Here is an 18,264-nt window from a genome sequence, read left to right as displayed (position 1 = left end):
CGCTCCCGTGTGTCAGACACAGAGTGATTATTCTTCTACACGGTCCCATGAAACACTCCCGGGGTCGGACACAGGGTGAATCTCCGTCCACACCGTCCCAACACACACTACCGGGGTCAGACAGAGTGATTATTCCTCTACACGGTCCCAGCAAACACTCCCGGGGTCAGGCACAGAGTGAATCTCCATCCACACCGTCCCGTCACAAACTCCCGGGGACAGACACAGAGTGATTATTCCTCTACACCGCCCATCACACACTCCCGGGGTCAGACACAGAGTGGATCTCCCTCCACCCCGTCCCGTCACACACTCCCGTGGTCAGACACAGAGTGATTATTCCTCTACACGGTCCCATCAAACCCTCCCGGGGTCAGACACAGAGTGAATCTCCCTACACACCGTCCCATCACACACTCCAGTGGTCAGACACAGTGTGATTATTCCTCTACACGGTCCCATCAAACACTCCCGGGGTCAGACATAGACTGAATCACCCTCCACACCGTCCAATCACACACTCCCGTGATCAGACACAGAGTGATTAATCCTCTACACCGACGCATCACACACTCCCGTGGTCAAACACAGAGTGATTATTCCTCTACACGGTTCAATCGAACACTCCCGGGGTCAGAATCAGGGTGAATCTCCCTCCACACCGTCCCATCACACACTCCCGGGGTCAAACACAGACTGATTATTCCTCTACACGGTCCCATCAAACACTCCCGGGGTCAGACACAGAGTGAATTTCCCTCCACGCCGTCCCATCACACACTCCCGGGGTCCGACACAGAGTGATTATTCCTCTACATGGTCCCATCAAACACTCACGGGTGTCAGACTCAGAGCGATTATTCCTCTGCACTGTACCATCAAGCGCTCCCCTGATTCAGACACACAGTGATTATTCTTCTACACGGTCCCATGAAACACTCCCGGGGTCGGACGCAGAGTGAATCTCCGTCCACACCGTCCCAACACACACTACCGGGGTCAGACAGAGTGATTATTCCTCTACACGGTCCCAGCAAACACTCCCGGGGTCAGACACAGAGTGAATCTCCATCCACACCGTCCCGTCACACACTCCAGGGGTCAGACACAGAGTGAATGTTCGTCACCACCGCCCATCACACACTCCCTGGGTCAGACACAGAGCGAATCTCCCTGCAAATCGTCCCATCACACACTCCCGCGGTAAGACACAGACTGAATCTCCCTCCACACCGTACCAACACACTCTACCGGGTCAGACACAGACTGATTATTCCTCTATACGGTCCCATCACACACTCCCGGGGTCAGACGCAGAGTGCATCTCCCTCCACGCCGTCCCATCACACACTCCCGGGGTCCGACACAGAGTGATTATTCCTCTCCACGGTCCCATCAAACGCTCCCGTGTGTCAGACACAGAGTGATTATTGATCTACACGGTCCCATCAAACACTCCCGGGGTCAGACACAGAGTGAATCTCCGTCCACACCGTCCCATCACACACTCCCGGGGTCAGACACAGAGTGATTATTGCTCTACACGGTCCCATCAAACACTCACGGGTGTCAGACTCAGAGCGATTATTACTCTGCACTGTACCATCAAACACTACGTGGGTCAGACACAGTGATTATTCCTCTACACGGTCCAATCAAACACTCCCGGTGTCAGACACAGAGTGATTATTCCTCTACACGGTACCATCAATCACTCCCGGGGTCAGACACAGACTGATTATTCCTCTACACGGTCCCATCAAATCTCCCGGGGTCAGACACAGGGTGAATCTCCTTCAACACTGTCCCATCACACTCTGCCGGGGTCAGACTCACAGTGATTATTCCTCTACACGGTCCCATCAAACACTCCCGGGTTCAGACACAGAGTGAATCTCCCTCCACGCCGTCCCATCACACACTCCCGGGCTCAGACACAGAGTGATTATTCCTCTACAAGGTCCCATCAAACATTCCCGGGGTCAGAAACAGAGTGATTATTCCTCTACGCGGCCCCATCAAACGCTCCCGGGGTCAGACACAGAGTGATTATTCCTCTACACGGTCCCATCAAACGATCCCGGTGGTTAGTCACAGAATGATTATTCCTCTACAAGGCCCCATCAAACTCTCCCGGGGTCAGACACAGTGTGATTATTCCTCTACACGGTGCTATCAAACACCCCCGGGGTCAGACACAGAGTGAATCTCCATCCACACCGTCCCGTCACAAACTTCCGGGGTCAGACACAGAGTGATTATTGCTCTACACCGCCCATCAAACACTCCCTGGGTCATACACAGATGGATTATTGCTCAACACGGTCCCATCAAACACTGCCGGGGTCAGGCACAGAGTGAATCTCCCTCCACATCGTCCCATCACACACTCCCGGGATCAGACGCAGTGTCGTTATTCCTCTACACGGTCACATCAAACACTCCCGGCGTCAGACACAAAGTGAATCTCCCTCCACACTGTCCCATCACACACTCCCGTTTTCAGACACAGAGTGATTATTCTTCTCCACGGTCCCATCAAACACTCCCGGGGTCAGACACCGAGTGATTTTTGCTCTACACGGTCCCATCTCACACTCCCGGGGTCAGACACAGAGTGAATGTTCGTCTCCACCGCCCATCACACACTCCCTGAGTCAGACACAGAGCGAATCTCCCTGCAAATCGTCCCATCACACACTCCCGCGGTAAGACACAGAGTGAATCTCCCTCCACACCGTACCAACACACTCTCCCGGGTCAGACACAGACTGATTATTCCTCTACAAGGCCCCATCAAACCCTCCCGGGGTCAGACACAGAGTGATTATTCCTCTCCACGGTCCCATCAAACGCTCCCGTGTGTCAGACACAGAGTGATTATTCTTCTACACGGTCCCATGAAACACTCCCGGGGTCGGACACAGAGTGAATCTCCGTCCACACCGTCCCAACACACACTACCGGGGTCAGACAGAGTGATTATTCCTCTACACGGTCCCAGCAAACACTCCCGGGGTCAGGCACAGAGTGAATCTCCATCCACACCGTCCCGTCACAAACTCCCGGGGACAGACACAGAGTGATTATTCCTCTACACCGCCCATCACACACTCCCGGGGTCAGACACAGAGTGGATCTCCCTCCACCCCGTCCCGTCACACACTCCCGTGGTCAGACACAGAGTGATTATTCCTCTACACGGTCCCATCAAACCCTCCCGGGGTCAGACACAGAGTGAATCTCCCTACACACCGTCCCATCACACACTCCAGTGGTCAGACACAGTGTGATTATTCCTCTACACGGTCCCATCAAACACTCCCGGGGTCAGACATAGACTGAATCACCCTCCACACCGTCCAATCACACACTCCCGTGATCAGACACAGAGTGATTAATCCTCTACACCGACGCATCACACACTCCCGTGGTCAAACAGAGAGTGATTATTCCTCTACACGGTTCAATCGAACACTCCCGGGGTCAGAATCAGGGTGAATCTCCCTCCACACCGTCCCATCACACACTCCCGGGGTCAAACACAGACTGATTATTCCTCTACACGGTCCCATCAAACACTCCCGGGGTCAGACACAGAGTGAATTTCCCTCCACGCCGTCCCATCACACACTCCCGGGGTCCGACACAGAGTGATTATTCCTCTACATGCCCCATCAAACTCTCCCGGGGTCAGACACAGAGTGATTATTCCTCTACACGGTCCCATCAAGCGCTCCCCTGATTCAGACACACAGTGATTATTCTTCTACACGGTCCCATGAAACACTCCCGGGGTCGGACGCAGAGTGAATCTCCGTCCACACCGTCCCAACACACACTACCGTGGTCAGACAGAGTGATTATTCCTCTACACGGTCCCAGCAAACACTCCCGGGGTCAGACACAGAGTGATTTTTGCTCTACACGGTCCCATCTCACACTCCAGGGGTCAGACACAGAGTGAATGTTCTTCACCACCGCCCATCACACACTCCCTGGGTCAGACACAGAGAGAATCTCCCTGCAAATCGTCCCATCACACACTCCCGCGGTAAGACACAGACTGAATCTCCCTCCACACCGTACCAACACACTCTACCGGGTCAGACACAGACTGATTATTCCTCTACACGGTCCCATCAAACACTCCCGGGGTCAGACACAGAGTGCATCTCCCTCCACGCCGTCCCATCACACACTCCCGGGGTCCGACACAGAGTGATTATTCCTCTACAAGGCCCCATCAAACCCTCCCGGGGTCAGACACAGAGTGATTATTCCTCTCCACGGTCCCATCAAACGCTCCCGTGTGTCAGACACAGAGTGATTATTCTTCTACACGGTCCCATGAAACACTCTCGGGGTCGGACACAGAGTGAATCTCCGTCCACACCGTCCCAACACACACTACCGGGGTCAGACAGAGTGATTATTCCTCTACACGGTCCCAGCAAACACTCCCGGGGTCAGGCACAGAGTGAATCTCCATCCACACCGTCCCGTCACAAACTCCCGGGGTCAGACACAGAGTGATTATTCCTCTACACCGCCCATCACACACTCCCGGGGTCAGACACAGAGTGGATCTCCCTCCACCCCGTCCCGTCACACACTCCCGTGGTCAGACACAGAGTGATTATTCCTCTACACGGTCCCATCAAACCCTCCCGGGGTCAGACACAGAGTGAATCTCCCTACACACCGTCCCATCACACACTCCAGTGGTCAGACACAGTGTGATTATTCCTCTACACGGTCCCATCAAACACTCCCGGGGTCAGACATAGACTGAATCACCCTCCACACCGTCCCATCACACACTCCCGTGATCAGACACAGAGTGATTAATCCTCTACCCCGACGCATCACACACTCCCGTGGTCAAACACAGAGTAATTATTCCTCTACACGGTTCCATCGAACACTCCCGGGGTCAGAATCAGGGTGAATCTCCCTCCACACCATCCCATCACACACTCCCGGGGTCAAACACAGACTGATTATTCCTCTACACGGTCCCATCAAACACTCCCGGGGTCAGACACAGAGTGAATCTCCCTCCACGCCGTCCCATCACACACTCCCGGGGTCCGAGACAGAGTGATTATTCCTCTACAAGGCCCCATCAAACTCTCCCGGGGTCAGACACAGAGTGATTATTCCTCTACACGGTCCCATCAAACGCTCCCGTGTTTCAGACACACAGTGATTATTCTTCTACACGGTCCCATGAAACACTCCCGGGGTCGGACACAGAGTGAATCTCCGTCCACACCGTCCCAACACACACTACCGGGGTCAGACAGAGTGATTATTCCTCTACACGGTCCCAGCAAACACTCCCGGGGTCAGACACAGATTGAATCTCCATCCACACCGTCCCGTCACAAACTCCCGGGGTCAGACACAGAGTGATTATTCCTCTACACCGCCCATCACACACTCCCGGGGTCAGACACAGAGTGAATCTCCCTCCACACGGTCCCATCACACACTCCCTGGGTCATACACAGATGAATTATTCCTCAACACGGTCCCATCAAACACTGCCGGAGTCAGGCACAGAGTGAATCTCCCTCCACATCGTCCCATCGCACACTCCCGGGATCAGACACAGAGTGCGTATTCCTCTACACGGTCCCATCAAACACTCCCGGCGTCAGACACAAAGTGAATCTCCCTCCACACCGTCCCATCACACACTCCCTTTTTCAGACACAGAGTGATTATTCTTCTCCACGGTCCCATCAAACACTCCCGGGGTCAGACACAGAGTGATTATTCCTCTATACGGTCCCATCAAACACTCCCGGGGTCAGACACAGAGTGATTATTCCTCTACACGGTCCCATCAAACACTCCCGGGGTCAGACACAGAGTGAATGTTCGTCTCCACCGCCCATCACACTCCCTGGGTCAGACACAGAGTGAATCTCCCTGCAAATCGTCCCATCACACACTCCCGCGGTAAGACACAGAATGAATCTCCCTCCACACCGTACCAACACACTCTCCCGGGTCAGACACAGACTGATTATTCCTCTACACGGTCCCATCAAACACTCCCGGGGTCAGACACAGAGTGAATCACCCTCCACGCCGTCCCATCACACACTCCCGGGGTCCGACACACAGTGATTATTCCTCTACAAGGCCCCATCAAACTCTCCCGGGTTCAGACACAGAGTGATTATTCCTCTCCACGGTCCCATCAAACGCTCCCGTGTGTCAGACACAGAGTGATTATTCTTCTACACGGTCCCATGAAACACTCCCGGGTTCGGACACAGAGTGAATCTCCGTCCACACCGTCCCAACACACACTACCGGGGTCAGACAGAGTGATTATTCCTCTACACGGTCCCAGCAAACACTCCCGGGGTCAGGCACAGAGTGAATCTCCATCCACACCGTCCCGTCACAAACTCCAGGGGTCAGACACAGAGTGATTTTTCCTCTACACCGCCCATCACACACTCCCGGGGTCAGACACAGAGTGGATCTCCCTCCACCCCGTCCCGTCACACACTCCCGTGGTCAGACACAGAGTGATTATTCCTCTACACGGTCCCAGCAAACACTCCCGGTGTCAGACACAGAGTGAATCTCCATCCACACCGTCCCGTCACAAAATCCCGGGGTCAGACACAGAGTGATTATTCCTCTACACCGCCGATCACACACTCCCGGTGTCAGACACAGAGTGAATCTCCCTCCACACGGTCCCATCACACACTCCCTGGGTCATACACAGATGGATTATTCCTCAACACCGTCCCATCAAACACTGCCGGGGTCAGGCACAGAGTGAATCTCCCTCCACATCGTCCCATCACACACTCCCGGGATCAGACACAGTGTGGTTATTCCTCTACAAGGTCCCATCAAACACTCCCGGCGTCAGACACAAAGTGAATCTCCCTCCACACCGTCCCATCACACACTCCCGTTTTCAGACACAGAGTGATTATTATTCTCCACGGTCCCATCAAACACTCCCGGGGTCAGGCACAGAGTGAATCTCCATCCACACCGTCCCGTCACAAACTCCCGGGGTCAGACTCAGAGTGATTATTCCTCTACACCGCCCATCACACACTCCCGGGATCAGACACAGAGTGGATCTCCCTCCACCCCGTCCCGTCACACATTCCGGTGGTCAGACACAGAGTGATTATTCCTCTACACGGTCCCAGCAAACACTCCCGGGGTCAGATACAGAGTGAATCTCCATCCACACCGTCCCGTCACAAACTCCCGGGGTCAGACACAGAGTGATTATTCCTCTACACCGCCCATCACACACTCCCGGGGTCAGACACAGAGTGAACCTCCCTCCACACGGTCCCATCACACACTCCCTGGGTCATACACAGATGGATTATTCCTCAACACGGTCCCATCAAACACTGCCGGGGTCAGGCACAGAGTGAATCTCCCTCCACATCGTCCCATCACACACTCCCGTTTTCAGACACAGAGTGATTATTATTCTCCACGGTCCCATCAAACACTCCCGGGGTCAGACACCGAGTGATTTTTGCTCTACACGGTCCCATCTCACACTCCCGGGGTCAGACACAGAGTGATTATTCCTCTACTCGGTCCCATCTCACACTCCCGGGGTCAGACAGAGAGTGAATGATCGTCCCCACCGCCCATCACACACTCCCTGGGTCAGACACAGAGTGAATCTCCCTGCAAATCGTCCCATCACACACTCCCGCAGTAATACACAGACTGAATCTCCCTCCACACCGTACCAACACACTCTCCCGGGTCAGACACAGACAGATTATTCCTCTACACGGTCCCATCAAACACTCCCGGGGTCAGACACAGAGTGAATCTCCGTCCACGCCGTCCCATCACACACTCCCGGGGTCCGACACAGAGTGATTATTCCTCTACAAGGCCCCATCAAACTCTCCCGGGGTCAGACACAGAGAGATTATTCCTCTCCACGGTCCCATCAAACGCTTCCGTGTGTCCGACACAGAGTAATTATTCTTCTACACGGTCACATGAAACACTCCCGGGGTCGGACACAGAGTGAATCTCCGTCCACACCGTCCCAACACACACTACCGGGGTCAGACAGAGTGATTATTCCTCTACACGGTCCCAGCAAACACTCCCGGGGTCAGGAACAGAGTGAATCTCCATCCACACCGTCCCAACACACACTACCGGGGTCAGACAGAGTGATAATTCCTCTACACGGTCCCAGCAAACACTCCCGGGGTCAGGAACAGAGTGAATCTCCATCCACACCGTCCCGTCACAAACTCCCGGGGTCAGACACAGAGTGATTATTACTCTACACCGCCCATCACACACTCCCGGGGTCAGACACTGAGTGGATCTCCCTCCACCCCGTCCCGTCACACTCTCCCGTGGTCAGACACAGAGTGATTATTCCTCTACACGGTCCCATCAAACCCTCCCGGGGTCAGACACAGATTGAATCACCCTCCACACCGTCCCATCACACACTCCAGTGGTCAGACACAGTGTGATTATTCCTCTACACGGTCCCATGAAACACTCCCAGGGTCAGACGCAGAGTGAATCTCCGTCCGCACCGTCCCATCACACACTCCCAGGGTCAGACTCAGAGTGATTATTGCTCTACCCGGTCCAATCAAACACTCCCGGGTGTCAGACACAGAGCGATTATTCCTCTGCACTGTACCATCAAACACTACGTGGGTCAGACACAGTGATTATTCCTCTACACGGTCCCATCAAACACTCCTGGGGTCAGACACAGAGTGAATCTCCCTCCACGCCGTCCCATCACACACTCCCGGGGTCCGACACAGAGTGATTATTCCTCTACAAGGCCCCATCAAACTATCCCGGGGTCAGACACAGAGTGATTATTCCTCTACACGGTCCCATCAAACGCTCCCGTGTGTCAGACACACAGTGATTATTCTTCTACACGGTCCCATCAAACACTCCCGGCGTCAGACACAAAGTGAATCTCCCTCCACACCGTCCCATCACACACTCCCGTTTTCAGACACAGAGTGATTATTATTCTCCACGGTCCCATCAAACACTCCCGGGGTCAGGCACAGAGTGAATCTCCATCCACACCGTCCCGTCACAAACTCCCGGCGTCAGACTCAGAGTGATTATTCCTCTACACCGCCCATCACACACTCCCGGGATCAGACACTGAGTGGATCTCCCTCCACCCCGTCCCGTCACACACTCCCGTGGTCAGACACAGAGTGATTATTCCTCTACACGGTCCCAGCAAACACTCCCGGGGTCAGACACAGAGTGAATCTCCATCCACACCGTGCCGTCACAAACTCCCGGGGTCAGACACAGACTGATTATTCCTCTACACCGCCCATCACACACTCCCGGGGTCAGACACAGAGTGAACCTCCCTCCACACGGTCCCATCACACACTCCCTGGGTCATACACAGATGGATTATTCCTCTCCACGGTCCCATCAAACGCTCCCGTGTGTCCGACACAGAGTGATTATTCCTCTACACGGTCCCATCAAACATTCCCGGGGTCAGATACAGAGTGATTATTCCTCTACACGGTCCCATCAAACATTCCCGGGGTCAGAAACAGAGTGATTATTCCTCTACGCGGCCCCATCAAACTCTCCCGGGGTCAGACACAGAGTGATTATTCCTCTAGACGGTCCCATCAAACACTCCGGGGGTAAGACACAGGGTGATTATTCCACTACAAGGTCCCATCAAACACTCCCGGGGTCAGACACAGAGTGAATCTCTATCCACACCGTCCCATCACACACTCCCGGGGTCAGACACAGAGTCATTATTCCTCTACAAGGTCTCATCAAACTCTTCCGTGGTCAGACACAGAGCGACTATTCCTCTGCACTGTACCATCAAACACTACGTGGGTCAGACACAGTGATTATTCCTCTATACGGTCCCATCTAACACTCTCGGGGTCAGACACAGAGTGAATCTCCCTCCACGCCGTCCCATCACTCACTCCCGGGGTCAGACACAGAGTGATTATTCCTCTACACGGTCCAATCAAACACTCCAGGGGTCAGACGCAGAGTGAATCTCAATACACACCGTCCCATCACACACTCCCGGAGTCAGACACAGAGTGATTATTCCTCTACACGGTCCCATCAAAAACTCCCGGGGTCAGACGCAGAGTGAATTTCCCTCACACCGTCCCATCACAAACTCCCAGGGTCAGACACAGTGTGATTATTCCTCTACACGGTCCCATCAAACACTCCCGGGGTCAGACACAGAGTGAATCTCCCTCCACGCCGTCCCATCACACACTCCCGGGGTCCGACACAGAGTGATTATTCCTCTACAGACCCCATCAAACTCTCCCGGGGTCAGAAACAGAGAGATTATTCCTCTCCACGGTCCCATCAAACGCTCCCGTGTGTCAGACACAGAGTGATTATTCTTCTACACGGTCACATGAAACACTCCCGGGGTCGGACACAGAGTGAATCTCCGTCCACACCGTCCCAACACACACTACCCGGGTCAGACAGAGTGATTATTCCTCTACACGGTCCCAGCAAACACTCCCGGGGTCAGGAACAGAGTGAATCTCCATCCACACCGTCCCGTCACAAACTCCCGGGGTCAGACACAGAGTGATTATTACTCTACACCGCCCATCACACACTCCCGGGGTCAGACACAGAGTGGATCTCCCTGCACCCCGTCCCGTCACACACTCCCGTGGTCAGACACAGAGTGATTATTCCTCTACACGGTCCCATCAAACCCTCCCGGGGTCAGACACAGATTGAATCTCCCTCCACACCGTCCCATCACACACTCCAGTGGTCAGACACAGACTGATTATTCCTCTACACGGTCCCATCAAACACTCCCGGGGTCAGACATAGACTGAATCACCCTCCACACCGTCCCATCACACACTCCCGTGATCAGACACAGAGTGATTAATCCTCTACACCGACGCATCACACACTCCCGTGGTCAAACACAGAGTGATTATTCCTCTACACGGTTCCATCGAACACTCCCGGTGTCAGAATCAGGGTGAATCTCCCTCCACACCGTCCCATCACACACTCCCGGGGTCCAACACAGAGTGATTACTGATCTACACGGTCCCATCAAACACTCCCAGGGTCAGACGCAGAGTGAATCTCCGTCCGCACCGTCCCATCACACACTCCCGGGGTCAGACTCAGAGTGATTATTGCTCTACACGGTCCCATCAAACACTCCCGGGTGTCAGACACAGAGCGATTATTCCTCTGCACTGTACCATCAAACACTACGTGGGTCAGACACAGTGATTATTCCTCTACACGGTCCCATCAAACACTCCTGGGGTCAGACACAGAGCGAATCTCCCTCCAGCCGTCCCATCACACACTCCCGGGGTCCGACACAGAGTGATTATTCCTCTACAAGGCCCCATCAAACTCTCCCGGGGTCGGACACAGACTGATTATTCCTCTACACGGTCCAATTAAACGCTCCCGTGTGTCAGACACACAGTGATTATTCTTCTACACGGTCCCATGAAACACTCCCGGGGTCGGACACAGAGTGAATCTCCGTCCACACCGTCCCAACCCACACTACCGGGGTCAGACAGAGTGATTATTCCTCTACACGGTCCCAGCAAACACTCCCGGGGTCAGACACAGAGTGAATCTCCATCCACACCGTCCCGTCACAAACTCCCGGGGTCAGACACAGAGTGGTTATTCCTCGACACCGCCCATCACACACTCCCGGGGTCAGGCACAGAGTGGATCTCCCTCCACACGGTCCCATCTCACACTCCGTGGGTCATACACAGAGGGATTATTATTCAACACGGACCCATCAAACACTGCCGGGGTCAGACACAGAGTGAATCTCCCTCCACACCGTCCCATCGCAAACTCCCGGGGTCAGACACAGAGTGATTATTCCTCTACACGGTCCCATCAAATACTCCCGGGGTCAGACATAGACTGAATCACCCTCCACACCGTCCCATCACACACTCCCGTGATCAGACACAGAGTGATTAATCCTCTACACCGACGCATCACACACTCCCGTGCTCAAACATAGAGTGATTATTCCTCTACACGGTTCCATCGAACACTCCCGGGGTCATAATCAGGGTGAATCTCCCTCCACACCGTCCCATCACACACTCCCGTGGTCAAACACAGAGTGATTATTGATCTACACGGTCCCATCAAACACTCCCGGGGTCAGACACAGAGTGAATCTCCGTCCACACCGTCCCATCACACCCTCCCGGGGTCAGACACAGAGTGATTATTGTTCTACACGGTCCCATCAAACACTACCGGGTGTCAGACACAGCGATTATTCCTCTGCAGTGTACCATCAAACACTACGTGGGTCAAAGACAGTGATTATTCCTCTACACGGTCCCATCAAACACTCCCGGTGTCAGACACAGAGTGAATCTCCCACCACGCCGTCCCATCACTCACTCCCGGGGTCAGACACAGAGTGATTATTCCTCTACACGGTACCATCAAACACTCCCGGGGTCAGACACAGACAGATTATTCCTCTACACGGTCCCATCAAACACTCCCGGGGTCAGACAAAGGGTGAAACACCTTTTACACTGTCCCATCAAACACTCCCGGGGTAAGACACAGAGTGAATCTCCCTCCACGCCGTCCCATCACACACTCCCGGGGTCAGACACAGAGTGATTATTCCTCTACAAGGCCCCATCAAACTCTCCCGGGGTCAGACACAGAGTGATTATTCCTCTACACGGTCCCATCAAACACTCCTGGGGTCAGACACAGAGTGAATCTCCCTCCACGCCGTCCCATCACACACTCCCGGGGTCCAACACAGAGTGATTATTCCTCTACAAGGCCCCATCAAACTCTCCCGGGGTCAGACACAGAGAGATTATTCCTCTCCACGGTCCCATCAAACGCTCCCGTGTGTCAGACACAGAGTGATTATTCTTCTACACGGTCACATGAAACACTCCCGGGGTCGGACACAGAGTGAATCTCCGTCCACACCGTCCCAACACACACTACCGGGGTCAGACAGAGTGATTATTCCTCTACACGGTCCCAGCAAACACTCCCGGGGTCAGGAACAGAGTGAATCTCCCTCCACCCCGTCCCGTCACACACTCCCGTGGTCAGACACAGAGTGATTATTCCTCTACACGGTCCCATCAAACCCTCCCGGGGTCAGACACAGATTGAATCTCCCTCCACACCGTCCCATCACACACTCCAGTGGTCAGACACAGTGTGATTATTCCTCTACACGGTCCCATCAAACACTCCCGGGGTCAGACATAGACTGAATCACCCTCCACACCGTCCCATCACACACTCCCGTGATCAGACACAGAGTGATTAATCCTCTACACCGACGCATCACACACTCCCGTGGTCAAACACAGAGTGATTATTCCTCTACACGGTTCCATCGAACACTCCCGGGGTCAGAATCAGGGTGAATCTCCCTCCACACCGTCCCATCACACACTCCCGGGGTCCAACACAGAGTGATTACTGATCTACACGGTCCCATCAAACTCTCCCAGGGTCAGACGCAGAGTGAATCTCCGTCCGCACCGTCCCATCACACACTCCCGGGGTCAGACAGAGTGTTTATTGCTCTACACGGTCCCATCAAACACTCCCGGGTGTCAGACACAGAGCGATTATTCCTCTGCACTGTACCATCAAACACTACGTGGGTCAGACACAGTGATTATTCCTCTACACGGTCCCATCAAACACTCCTGGGGTCAGACACAGAGCGAATCTCCCTCCAGCCGTCACATCACACACTCCCGGGGTCCGACACAGAGTGATTATTCCTCTACAAGGCCCCATCAAACTCTCCCGGGGTCGGACACAAACTGATTATTCCTCTACACGGTCCCATTAAACGCTCCCGTGTGTCAGACAAACAGTGATTATTCTTCTACACGGTCCCATGAAACACTCCCGGGGTCGGACACAGAGTGAATCTCCGTCCACACCGTCCCAACACACACTACCGGGGTCAGACAGAGTGATTATTCCTCTACACGGTCCCAGCAAACACTCCCGGGGTCAGACACAGAGTGAATCTCCATCCACACCGTCCCGTCACAAACTCCCGGGGTCAGACACAGAGTGATTATTCCTCGACACCGCCCATCACACACTTCCGGGGTCAGGCACAGAGTGGATCTCCCTCCACACGGTCCCATCTCACACTCCCTGGGTCATACACAGAGGGATTATTATTCAACACGGACCCATCAAACACTGCCGGGGTCAGACACAGAGTGAATCTCCCTCCACACCGTCCCATCGCAAACTCCAGGGATCAGACACAGAGTGATTATTCCTCTACACGGTCCCATCAAATACTCCCGGGGTCAGACATAGACTGAATCACCCTCCACACCGTCCCATCACACACTCCCGTGATCAGACACAGAGTGATTAATCCTCTACACCGACGCATCACACACTCCCGTGCTCAAACACAGAGTGATTATTCCTCTACACGGTTCCATCGAACACTCCCGGGGTCATAATCAGGGTGAATCTCCCTCCACACCGTCCCATCACACACTCCCGTGGTCAAACACAGAGTGATTATTGATCTACACGGTCCCATCAAACACTCCCGGGGTCAGACACAGAGTGAATCTCCGTCCACACCGTCCCATCACACCCTCCCGGGGTCAGACACAGAGTGATTATTGCTCTACACGGTCCCATCAAACACTACCGGGTGTCAGACACAGCGATTATTCCTCTGCAGTGTACCATCAAACACTACGTGGGTCAAAGACAGTGTTTATTCCTCTACACGTTCCCATCAAACACTCCCGGGGTCAGACACAGAGTGAATCTCCCACCACGCCGTCCCATCACTCACTCCCGGGGTCAGACACAGAGTGATTATTCCTCTACACGGTACCATCAAACACTCCCGGGGTCAGACACAGACTGATTATTCCTCTACACGGTCCCATCAAACACTCCCGGGGTCAGACAAAGGGTGAATCACCTTTTACACTGTCCCATCAAACACTCCCTGGGTAAGACACAGAGTGAATCTCCCTCCACGCCGTCCCATCACACACTCCCGGGGTCAGACACAGAGTGATTATTCCTCTACACGGTCCCATCAAACATTCCCGGGGTCAGAAACAGAGTGATTATTCCTCTACGCGGCCCCATCAAACTCTCCCGGGGTCAGACACCGAGTGATTATTCCTCTACAAGGCCCCATCAAACTCTCCCGGGGTCAGACACAGAGTGATTATTCCTCTACACGGTCCCATCAAACACTCCTGGGGTCAGACACAGAGTGAATCTCCCTCCACGCCGTCCCATGACACACTCCCGGGGTCCGACACAGAGTGATTATTCCTCTACAAGGCCCCATCAAACTCTCCCGGGGTCAGACACAGAGAGATTATTCCTCTCCACGGTCCCATCAAACGCTCCCGTGTGTCAGACACAGAGTGATTATTCTTCTACACGGTCACATGAAACACTCCCGGGGTCGGACACAGAGTGAATCTCCGTCCACACCGTCCCAACACACACTACCGGGGTCAGACAGAGTGATTATTCCTCTACACGGTCCCAGCAAACACTCCCGGGGTCAGACACAGAGTGAATCTCCATCCACACCGTCCCGTCACAAACTCCCGGGGTCAGACACAGAGTGATTATTCCTCGACACCGCCCATCACACACTCCCGGGGTCAGGCACAGAGTGGATCTCCCTCCACACGGTCCCATCTCACACTCCCTGGGTCATACACAGAGGGATTATTATTCAACACGGACCCATCAAAATCTGCCGGGGTCAGACACAGAGTGAATCTCCCTCCACACCGACCCATCGCAAACTCCCGGGGTCAGACACAGAGTGATTATTCCTCTACACGGTCCCATCAAATACTCCCGGGGTCAGACATAGACTGAATCACCCTCCACACCGTCCCATCACACACTCCCGTGATCAGACACAGAGTGATTAATCCTCTACACCGACGCATCACACACTCCCGTGCTCAAACACAGAGTGATTATTCCTCTACACGGTTACATCGAACACTCCCGGGGTCATAATCAGGGTGAATATCCCTCCACACCGTCCCATCACACCCTCCCGGGGTCAGACACAGAGTGATTATTGCTCTACACGGTCCCATCAAACACTACCGGGTGTCAGACACAGCGATTATTCCTCTGCAGTGTACCATCAAACACTACGTGGGTCAAAGACAGTGATTATTGCTCTACACGGTCCCATCAAACACTCCCGGGGTCAGACACAGAGTGAATCTCCCACCACGCCGTCCCATCACTCACTCCCGGGGTCAGACACAGAGTGATTATTCCTCTACACGGTACCATCAAACACTCCCGGGGTCAGACACAGACTGATTATTCCTCTACACGGTCCCATCAAACACTCCCGGGGTCAGACAAAGGCTGAATCACCTTTTACACTGTCCCATCAAACACTCCCGGGGTAAGACACAGAGTGAATCTCCCTCCACGCCGTCCCATCACACACTCCCGGGGTCAGACAGAGAGTGATTATTCCTCTACACGGTCCCATCAAACATTCCCGGGGTCAGAAACAGAGTGATTATTCCTCTACGCGGCCCCATCAAACTCTCCCGGGGTCAGACACCGAGTGATTATTCCTCTACAAGGCCCCATCAAACTCTCCCGGGGTCAGACACAGAGTGATTATTCTTCTACACGGTCACATGAAACACTCCCGGGGTCGGACACAGAGTGAATCTCCGTCCACACCGTCCCAACACACACTACCGGGGTCAGACAGAGTGATAATTACTCTACACGGTCCCAGCAAACACTCCCGGGGTCAGGAACAGAGTGAATCTCCCTCCACCCCGTCCCGTCACACACTCCCGTGGTCAGACACAGAGTGATTATTCCTCTACACGGTCCCATCAAACCCTCCCGGGGTCAGACACAGATTGAATCTCCCTCCACACCGTCCCATCACACACTCCAGTGGTCAGACACAGTGTGATTATTCCTCTACACGGTCCCATCAAACACTCCCGGGGTCAGACATAGACTGAATCACCCTCCACACCATCCCATCACACACTCCCGTGATCAGACACAGAGTGATTAATCCTCTACACCGACGCATCACACACTCCCGTGGTCAAACACAGAGTGATTATTCCTCTACACGGTTCCATCGAACACTCCCGGGGTCAGAATCAGGGTGAATCCCCCTCCACACCGTCCCATCACACACTCCCGGGGTCCAACACAGAGTGATTACTGATCTACACGGTCCCATCAAACACTCCCAGGGTCAGACGCAGAGTGAATCTCCGTCCGCACCGTCCCATCACACACTCCCGGGGTCAGACTCAGAGTGATTATTGCTCTACACGGTCCCATCAAACACTCCCGGGTGTCAGACACAGAGCGATTATTCCTCTGCACTGTACCATCAAACACTACGTGGGTCAGACACAGTGATTATTCCTCTACACGGTCCCATCAAACACTCCTGGGGTCAGACACAGAGCGAATCTCCCTCCAGCCGTCCCATCACACACTCCTGGGGTCAGACACAGAGTGAATCTCCCTCCACGCCGTCCCATGACACACTCCCGGGGTCCGACACAGAGTGATTATTCCTCTACAAGGCCCCATCAAACTCTCCCGGGGTCAGACACAGAGAGATTATTCCTCTCCACGGTCCCATCAAACGCTCCCGTGTGTCAGACACAGAGTGATTATTCTTCTACACGGTCACATGAAACACTCCCGGGGTCGGACACAGAGTGAATCTCCGTCCACACCGTCCCAACACACACTACCGGGGTCAGACAGAGTGATTATTCCTCTACACGGTCCCAGCAAACACTCCCGGGGTCAGACACAGAGTGAATCTCCATCCACACCGTCCCGTCACAAACTCCCGGGGTCAGACACAGAGTGATTATTCCTCGACACCGCCCATCACACACTCCCGGGGTCAGGCACAGAGTGGATCTCCCTCCACACGGTCCCATCTCACACTCCCTGGGTCATACACAGAGGGATTATTATTCAACACGGACCCATCAAAATCTGCCGGGGTCAGACACAGAGTGAATCTCCCTCCACACCGACCCATCGCAAACTCCCGGGGTCAGACACAGAGTGATTATTCCTCTACACGGTCCCATCAAATACTCCCGGGGTCAGACATAGACTGAA

The sequence above is a fragment of the Hypanus sabinus genome, unplaced genomic scaffold (assembly GCF_030144855.1).
Source record: "Hypanus sabinus isolate sHypSab1 unplaced genomic scaffold, sHypSab1.hap1 scaffold_395, whole genome shotgun sequence".
Lineage (NCBI taxonomy): Eukaryota > Metazoa > Chordata > Chondrichthyes > Myliobatiformes > Dasyatidae > Hypanus > Hypanus sabinus.
The sequence above is the reverse complement of the archived record's forward strand: the minus strand, read 5'-3'. Positions refer to the sequence as shown.